This window comes from Heterocephalus glaber, unplaced genomic scaffold (assembly GCF_053883595.1).
Source record: "Heterocephalus glaber isolate CG9 unplaced genomic scaffold, H.glaber_assembly_v1.0 deba00000470, whole genome shotgun sequence".
Taxonomy (NCBI): domain Eukaryota; kingdom Metazoa; phylum Chordata; class Mammalia; order Rodentia; family Bathyergidae; genus Heterocephalus; species Heterocephalus glaber.
Window position 1 is genome coordinate 2038929 of NW_028258145.1, and position 9575 is coordinate 2048503.

Sequence of the window (9575 nt, forward strand, 5' to 3'; positions counted from 1 at the left end):
CACAGTCCTTAAATGCTATCCTGTCTTTTTTTTTTTTTTTTGGTACTGAGGATCAAACTTGGGTCCTTCGGCTTGTGAGGCAGGCGGCAGAACCACTGAGCAAAATCCCCAGCCCCTATCCTGTCTTCTATATCTGATATTCTGTCTTCAGATTCTCTTAGTCTGCTCTGCATGCTTTCAATAGAGTTTTTAATCTCCTGGATATCTGTTTGAATCTGTTTTATGGATTCCATTACTTTCTTATGTTGGGTGATCATGTTTTCCATTTCTTTCTTATGCTGGGCATTCATGGCTTCCAGCATGTTTCTGATCTCATCTATTTTCTTATCTGTTTCTCCTCTAGAGCTTCTAATCATGTCTTTCACTCTGCTCACCATGTCTGTATTCATCTGGGAGATTATTTCTGTTTTGCAATTTTCTAGAGCCTCATGCATCTGCTTTGTTACTTCCTGTGCTATCAGTTCAGGGTGTCCAAGTGGTTGCTTATCAGACTTTTCCACCTCACTTCCCCCAGAATTTCCTTTTTGTGGTGTGGAAGCCTGCGTTTGTGCCTTGCTTAAGTGTCTTCTCATTTTTGTCTTTGATACTGTCCTTGGTTTAATTCCTGGGTTGATATTTCAAAATTGCTTAATGTAGGTATCTTTGTTGTTTGTGTTTGAAACTCTTGTGGAATGATTGCTTTTCAGAGGTGTCTTCCAGATATAGCTTGTGTTTGGGTTTTGAGACTCTAATGACTCTGAAGCTATTTTATTTTCTTATACCAGGAAGGAAAACTAATTAGATCAATCACAACATGTTAGCCCAAATGACATAGTCAGCAATACCATAGCATCAAGCACAGCTTAGAAAATGACAATTTGTGGTAGTTCTTAATCTATCACTTTTAACTATGTGAGTTAAATTAAAACCAAGGACCAACCCAACATAAGTTTATAATGAATAAACTCTTCAATATAGCATCTTTCCTCTTTGGGGTGGGGAGTTAAAAGGAGTTGGGGAGGGAGGGACAGGTAGAAAGATCAGGTAAGATTAGTGGTGAGGCCAGAAGACACAGAAAGATCACACAAACTCTAAGAAGTTGTTAAAGGCAAGAGAAAAAGGCAGAATGAAAGAACAAAGATGTGAATAGAATCATCTAACAGCAACAGGGAAGCTAGATACCGAATTTGCTTTCCTTTAAACCTAATGATAATCAAGAGAAGGAAAAAGAGAAGAAAAAAACAATAAGGGAGAAATCCGAATTCAGAGCAGAAAGGAACAAATGGGGAGATGAGGAGCAATGTGGGACAGCGAGAGAATGAGTGAGAGAGAGAGAGAGAGAGAGAGAGAGAGAGAAAAGATAAAAGAAAGAGAAGAAAGAAAAGCAAAACTTTGAAGGGTAGAAAAAAAGTAAAAATTAAGAATTAAAAATAAGAGAAAAAAATTTTTTTTCTTTTTTGCAAATAGCAATAGAAATTATGGGCCTCCTTCAGGTTATGTCTCTGCTGTCACAATAGGCAACGTAGGAATCCCTGTGCATATACAAGTCAATGAGTCTCAGCAAGCCAGCAGCAGACCAAGTACAGTGGTCTGATGTGCCTTTATTGTAAAGATTCTCTACTTTTCTGCTGAGCTTCAGTTTTCATCAAGGAGCCTGAGAGGTCCTCTTTCTGTTACTAACTTCTGCTCTATCTTGTAGTGCTCAGGACAAGGGTCTTTATAATCTCCTGTGCCTCTGTAGTGTGGGGCCAGGTAGCAGAAAAGCCAGAAGGTAGGCGGAGCACGGGGTGGGGGGGACGGGACTGGGCGTTGGAGGCGCCAGCGCGGCTAAGCGGACCTTACCGTGCCGTGGGCGTGGCCCGGGACAGCCGCTGAGCTTCAAGGTGCTTGTCTCTCCTGGCCGGTCGCAGCTTAGAGAGCGTCGGATGGGGGAGGGCTGCCTCTTTTGCCACTTTTGAGATTCTATAGTTTCATAGTTTGTCTCTTGTCTTTTTATTCCTTTTTATCCCAGTGTGTTTTAAAGAGCAAAACTTTTACAGGATCTGTTGTGATCTCACCCTTTTCATTCCTAATTGCATGGATTTGAGTTTTTTCTTTCCTTTTTTTTTTTTGGCTAAGGGTTTGTCAATTTTATTTAATCTTTCAAAGAACCACCTCGTTGATTCATTGATTCTTTGTATTTTTTTTTTAGTTTCTATTGCATTAATTTCTGCTCGGATTTTTATAATTTTCTCCCTCATACAAGCTTTGGGCTTGACTTGCTCTTTTTTTCTAGAAGCTTGAGGTTCAATTTTAGGTTGCTTATTTGAGCCTGCTCTGTTTTCCTGATATTTACTACTATAAATTTCCTTCATAGGACTGCTTTCACACAGTCCTAGTAGGATTATGTCCCATAAGTTCCAGTATGTTGTATTGTCATTATCATTTAATTGCAGAAACTGTCTGATTTCTTCTTTAATTTCATCTGATCCTGCAGAAATCCAGAAGATCATCCGTGCCTACTTTGAGAAACTGTATTCTAATAAGATGGAAAACACAGAAGAAATGGGCAGATTCCTAGATGCATATGAATTACCAAAACTGAATCAAGAAGATATAAAAATTCTAAATAAACCAATATCAGCCAATGAAATTGAAGATGTAATTTTAAAACTACCAATAAAGAAAAGCCCAGGCCCTGATGGATTCACTGCTGAATTCTACAAGAATTTAGAGAAGACCTAATGCTGCTACTTCTCAAACTCTTTAATGAAATTGACAGGGAAGCAAAACTCCCAAATTCATTCCTGGAAGCAAGCATTACCCTGATACCAAAACCAGAGAAGGACCCAACCTAAAAATGAGAAATACAGGCTAATCTCCCGAATGAACAAAGATGCAAAAAATCCTCAATAAGATACTGGAAAACAGAATGCAGCAAATCATCAAGAAGTTTATACACCATGACCAAATATGATTCATTCCAAGGATGCAGGTTGGTTCAACATACACAAATAAATGTAATACACTATATTAATAAAGCCAAGGACAAAAACTATACGATCCTCTCAACAGATACAGAAAAAGCATTTGACAAGGTCCAACAGCCATTCATGATAAAAAAAAAAAACTATACAGAAAATTGGAATAGATGGTCTTTATCTCAATCTGATAAAAGCCACCTATGACAAACCAACAACCGACATCATTATAAATGGACAAAAACAAAGATTTCACTCTAAAATCAGGAAGAAGACAAGGATGTCTACTGTCACCACTCTTGTTCAGTGTAGTTCTGGAAACATTTGCCTCAGCAATTAGACAAGAGAAAGAAATAAAGGGAATAAGGATAGGAAAGGAAGAAATTAAATTATCATTATTTGTGGATGACACGATACTCTACATAGAAGACCCCAAAAGCTTCACCAGAAGACTTCTAGATTTAATAACCAAATTCAATAGTATAGCTGGATACAAACTCAAAAATCAATAGCCTTTCTGTACATGAATAACAAACTCACTGAGAAATTAAAGAAACAACACCTTTCACAATAGCATCCCCCAAAATGAGATACCTAGGAATTAACCTAATGAGAGAGGTAAAAGACCTCTACATTGAAAACTACAGTACTCTGAAAAAAGAGATCAAAGAGGATATTAGAAAACAGAAAGATATCCCTTGTTTTTGGGTAGGAAGAACCGATATAGTGAGGATGACCATACTTCCAAAATTGTTATACAAATTTAATGCAATTCCAATCAAAATTCCAACACCATATCTCATAGAAAAAGCAATCCTAAAATTCATTTGGAATTGGAAGAGACCTAGAATAGCAAAGGAAATTTGGGCAACAAAGGCAAGGCAGGGGACATCACAATCCCTGACTTGAAGTTATACTACAAAGCTACCATGATAAAGACAGCATGGTACTGTAAAAAAAAAAAAAAAAGACCTACGGATCAGTGGAACAGATTAGAAGATGTAGAAACAACTCCAGACATACTCAGCCATCTGATCTTTGACAAACGAGCCAAACACTTTCTCTAGAAGACAGCCTCTTTAATAAATGGTGCTGGAAAAACTGGCTCTCTACATGCTGAAGATTGAAACTAGACCCATGTCTTTCACTGCACTAAACTAAAATTGAAATGGATCAAAGATCTAAATATGAAAACAGAAACACTTAATCTGCTGGAAGATGGAATAGATAAAACTCTCAAAGACATTGGTGTAGGCAAAGACTTTATGAACAAAACCCTGATAGCACAAGAACTATCACAATCAACAATTGGGATTTCATCTTATTAAAAAGCTTTTGCACAGCAAGAGAAACCACCAACAGAGTGAAGAGACAACCATGGTGTGGGAAAAAAAATTTTCCAGCTATTCCTCAAAGGAATACTATCTAGAATATATAAAGAATTTTTTAAAAATCAGACCCCCCAAATTTAAAGACCCAATGCAAAAATGATCATCTGAAATTCTTCTCAGATGAAGAAGTAGAAACAGCAAGTAAGTATATGAAAAAATGTTCAACATCACTGGTCATCTGAGAGATGCAAATTAATGCAATGCTGAGATTCATCTCACTCCAGAAAGAATGGCTTTTATCAAGAAATCAACCAATAACTAATGTTGGCATGGCTGTGGGGAAAAAGGAACCCTTCTCCACTGCTGGTGGGAGTGTAGACTGGTGCAACTACTGTGGAAATCAGTGTGGAGATTTCTCAAAAAGTAAAGCTAGAGATTCCATCTGACCCAGCTATTCTTTCTTGATGTCTTCCCAAAAGAATTAAAAGCATCACACCACAGTGATATATGCACACCCATGTTTATAGCAGCACAATTTGTAATAGCTAAATCTTGGAAACAGCCTAAATGCCATCAACCAACAAATGGATAAAGAAGATGTGTTTTTAGATACAATGGAATACTACTCTGCCATAAAGATGAGCTCGAGACATTTATAGCTAGATGGATGGACCTTGAGACCATACTTTTAAGTAAAATAAATCAGACACACATGTTTAAATACTGCATTGTCTCTCTGGTGTGAGAAACCAAAAGTGGAAATGACTAAAATGTGTAATAGATACTGGGAAATGGGAAGAAAATGTTCAAATGGGAAGGGGAACAAGGCAGGGGGAGAGGGAAAGGTAGGGACAAGGAAAAAAGTGAAAAATAGAAGAAAAAATGGAAACAAAGGCTTTGTACATGGAGGATCAGGGAGTGGGGGGGAATGGGGGAAAAACGAGGCAGGATATATCATGTACAGTGAAAATTCCCTATGATGAGTGTCATAAATGTGTATATCTACAATGTACTAATGAAGGTTTTGCTTCCAAAAAATATTTTAAATTTTAATGAAATCCAATTGATTAATTTTTTCTTTTATGGGCCGTACTTTGGTGTCATACCAAAGAACTCTGTCTCTAACAAAAGTTTAGGAACCTTGGGCCAGGGATTTAGCTCAGTGGCACTGCACCTACCTTACAAGCATAAGGTCCTGAGTTTTATCCCTAGTACCAAAAAAAAAAAGAAAAGAAAATGTTTAGGAAGATTTTCTCTACTAGTCTAATAATAATGTTTTACATTTACATCTAATGTCCATTTTTAGTTAGTTTTTGTACAAAGCATGAAATACAGGTCCAGGTTCCTTTTTTAATGCACTGACCTATCCCGCATCATTTGTGGGAAAAAAATAAAAATACCCTTTGTGTATTGAATTACCTTTGTAGGTTTGTCAGTAATCATACTTGTGGGTTCTATTTCTGGGTTCTCTGTTCGGTTCCATTGGTCTAGATACTTACCCTTTTGCTAAAACCTACAAGGACAAAGGTTAGTTTTATGCAATATGGTGTAAAGAAATCACCACTAGGCTGTAAGCCAAAGAACAGATTCTGCTCTCAGATGCCGTAACTGGTTATGTCCCCCTTGGTCTCCTAACAATCGTGTTTCTATTTCTACAAGAAAATTAGAAAACTAGAAGGTTTAGACCAGATAGGTTTTTTTTCTTTCTTTTTTGTACTGGGATTGAATCCAGGGTCTCCACACTGAAATAGATCTCCAGCTCTTTTTATTTTTAATTTATTTTGGATAAAGGGCCTTCCTAGGTTCCCAAGGTTGGGCTCAAACTTGTGATCCTCCTACCTCAGCCTCCTTGAGTGCTGAGATTACAGCCATGCACCTCCTCACCTGGTTTAGGCCAAGTAATTTCTAGGATTCTCCCTCAGCCTCTTTTTCATTTCTGATTTTGAGACAGCGTTATGCTAAATTTCCCAGGCTGGGCTCGAACTTTCTGCTAAACTGCTAAAATTTTAAATCTTCTGAGAAGCACTTGTATCAGGACAGCCCTGTGAGAAATGGTATAATCAAATGGAATGTGAGTTTCTAAGCATGCAATAAACTGGATGATAGTCAGTAAGAGTAATTAAAACTATGAACTACCATGCAGTTGAAAATACTATAATCAGGGTATAATTATATATTGAAAAATGTAGCACTGCCAAGAAAAATGGACAATAAAAAAACTTATTACTTGTTAAAGGCAAATCTTGTAAGTTGTGTTTAAAATAATCCATTTTAACATCTCCAGAAAGTTGAATTTATTATTTTACATAATGTCAGTAAAAACAAAGAAAATAATCAAATTGTCTCATGGACTGGCAGATGACTTAATTCCCTTTCATTTCCAAACCTCATCAAGCAGTCACTACATTTATGAGGTAAGTCAGCCAAATGCTTGAAATCCAACTGAATTTTAAAATCTTCAATTTGTCCTGTTGAATATTCACAATTCTGAAATAAATCTCTTCAGATAAATGTGAATTTATTTATTTATTTATTTTTATGTATTTATTTTTGGTACTAGGGATCAAACTCTGGACTTTGTGCTTGTGAGGCAGGCAGTGGAACCACTGAGGTAAATCCCTGGGATAAATGTGAATTTAAATGCTTGTGGTATTCTAGCATACTGAAAAGCCCTTCCAACAGTCCTCACAAACATGAGGAAATATTTTAGTATGTTCAATAGCAACATGCCTGTTAACATTTGTGTGAAGTCTCCGAAAACCACATACTTGACATACAAAGAAATTCTTACATTTGTCAAAAGTAGTTTTGCTTAAAAGGCTGTACTGTCCATGTTGTCCATTGTTATACTTATCACTTAATTCTATTAATTTACAGGCACATTCACTTGCCATGTGGCTGTGCAAGTCTTCTGAATCATTGTTTTCACGTTCACAGAATTGACACAAGTACTGTTCATCACAGCTGTGCTCCTGGAAATGTAGGTAGAGCTCACTGCTCGAGGAGAACTGCACATCACACTGCTCACAACAGTAGAGGTGACCACTAAAGTGGGTATCTGCAGTGTGCTGGCTGAGGTTCTCAAAAATGACTGGCTTATAGTCACAGTATTTACAAATGTAGGGATCCTCTTCATGTAGTTTGGCATTTCAATCAGAAGCATGTTGGCAGAGAAACTTTCCTTGCATACTCGGCATGCATTTGAATCAGTACATTTATGTTTTAGGATCATATGCTACTTTAAATCAGAAAAATATTTACTGTTGAATTCTCAAAGTTCACATTTATAGAGGCCACTGCTTTAGCTCTCAGTAAAGGCCATTTCTGCTGGGCAGTTACATTTAAAGCTTGGCTTTTGTCAAGAATCTTACAAAGTTTAGTGGGTGGCTCTTCATCAGTTTGGTCTTAGAGGCTTTCTGAGGAATTGTTTTCTGTCTCTATATCATAATCCTCTGAAATTTCATGCAGTTCCACAGCAACTGGAACGTCTTCAACAGTGTGGACTTCTATAGGACTCTCCTAGTGCATTTGCTGGTTGACTGATTCAGGCGAGTCATACTCTTCATCACAAATTTCAACATCAGCAGATTTTTCTGGAGAAAAGGAAGTGTGGTCTAGAATTCTAAGTACAGGACTGGGAACCAGGTAGTTATGATTTTTGTTTTTGGCCTTGATTTTTCTGTAAATTTTGGTAGGTCATTTGATATCTTAGTATCCGAATCATCATCTTTATTGTCAAAATATTTTAAGTCTAGCTGCCTCATAGAATAGACACTGTAACAATGATCAGAAAAAAATCTATTGAATCCATCTGCAATTCTGCTTATTCCAGAGGTATCTGAATAATGAGAAGGATGTAAAGTCTTCTTCTTTCTTTTTTTAGGATATTCATTCATATCTTTTCAATTTGATATAATTCTTAATATTGCAGTGAGAAAAAATGAATTACAGGGAAGCTTCCACAGATTATAAAAAATGCCTCATTTTTACTGATGAGGACACAGATGCAGGGCAGGTCAAGTCAACTAAGAAGTGGCAGAACCAGGGACTACAATACATGTCTTCTGATTCCTGGGTACCAAATAACTGCATATAAGCAAATCTTCACTGCTAAGCACTGCCACTAGCAAGCTGCCCCTTGTTTCCAGTTCTTAGTCACCAACTGGAAAGAAGGGAAGGTAATCACCTAAAAAACCCACTGCATCTGTACCTGCGCCACGTGCCTGGGCTGCCTCAAGGGCGGGTCTAATTTATGTTTCTATATTTGTCTATATATCATGTCAAGTTTTATTTTATATTTCAAGATTAGTCATAATCTGAATGAAAGGTGGGCTATTTCTCTGGTGATTTGAATGTTTTATCATTATTCAATGACCTTAAACCTAAGAATATTTGGTAACAAATCTATTGAGATAAGATTTCACACCATAAAATTTGCCCACTTAAAGTGTACAATTCAGTGGTTTTAGTGTGTTCACAGAGTTATACAATCACAACCACAATAAAGTTGAGAACATCTTCATACTCTAAAAGAAACTCTTTAGCTGTGACCTCTGCTATGGTCCCAGTGCCTGTGCCCCCCATTCATATGTTGAAATCCTCACCCCTCCCGTGTGACATCAGTAGGAGATAGAGTCTTTGGGAAGTGACTGGGTCATAAGGTCATCACCCTTATGAATGGGATTAGTGTCCTTATAAAGAGACTCCAAAAGATCAAATCCCTTATCCTCTCTACCATATGAAGACAAAATGGAAAGAGAGTCATCTATGAAAAGTGGGATTTCTCCAAAACCTAACCATGCTGCCACCTTGGTCTTGGACATCCCAGTCTCTACAGCTATGAGAAAGAAATTCTGTTGTTTATAAACTACAGTGGTACTGCTGTACTCAGTAGCTTATAACTTAGTAGCTTACAAGCAACAGCCTAGACAGGCTAAGATGACTTCCCAGCCCCTTTATTCCCCCCAGCATCAGGCAACCACTACTCTATTTTCTATAGATTTGCCTATCCAGGCATCTCATAGAAATGGAATCGTACAGTCTGTGGTCTTCTGTGATCAGCTTCCTTTCCTTAACATAATGTTTTCACAAGGTTCACCTATGCTATAGACTTTATCAGTAAATTGGGTTTTTTTAATGTGGTAAAAACATACATTTTAACACCTTGACCATTTTTATATACACAGTACAGTAGTGCTGTACTTGCACATTTTTGTAGAGCAGACCTCTAGAACGTTTTCATCTTGCAAATCTGGAACTGTACCAATCTGGCAATTCCCCTCTTCCTCCACTCCCTGGCCCCTGG

General features: G+C 37.4%; 1 pseudogene; it reads right to left on the bottom strand.

The window, feature by feature from the left end:
• Positions 1–6378: 6378 nt before the first annotated feature.
• Positions 6379–8182, bottom strand: LOC101716927 (zinc finger protein 639-like; annotated as a pseudogene).
• Positions 8183–9575: the final 1393 nt, after the last annotated feature.